The sequence below is a fragment of the Penaeus monodon genome, chromosome 30, assembly GCF_015228065.2.
Source record: "Penaeus monodon isolate SGIC_2016 chromosome 30, NSTDA_Pmon_1, whole genome shotgun sequence".
Classification (NCBI taxonomy): Eukaryota; Metazoa; Arthropoda; class Malacostraca; order Decapoda; family Penaeidae; genus Penaeus; species Penaeus monodon.
Genome location: NC_051415.1, coordinates 8,120,650 through 8,121,017, shown reverse-complemented (window position 1 = coordinate 8,121,017; position 368 = coordinate 8,120,650). Strand labels below are relative to the sequence as shown.

The 368-nt window shown below is 51.6% G+C and overlaps 1 pseudogene; it reads left to right on the top strand.

The window, feature by feature from the left end:
- LOC119592289 overlaps positions 1–368 on the top strand; it is a 9,474-nt pseudogene that overhangs the window by 7,622 nt on the left and 1,484 nt on the right.

Below are 368 nucleotides of genomic sequence, written 5' to 3'. Positions count from 1 at the left end.
ACTGCACACTATGTACTCCCCTCCAAGAGCAAACCCCAGCTACGCCCTCACAGCTCTGCCTTCCCCGCAGACGAATTCATCTCGGGCTGGGCGGAGGCGAGCATCCACTCCGGCGTCGAGCACGCCCACCACGGCATGACCTACTTTTTCTTCATGCTGTCTGGCCTGGCTGACCTCAGCCCGACCTTCCTTCCGGATCTTGATTACGTCACGCTCATCCTCGCCATGGTCATGCATGCCTTCTCCATCTTCTATGACTTGCATGGGCGGAATTCGTTGGACTCTGAGGTGCTTTATTGTTTGTTTCGTTAAATTCCTGATTAAGGAGATAATGTTATACATATATATAGGAATTCATTGGACTGACA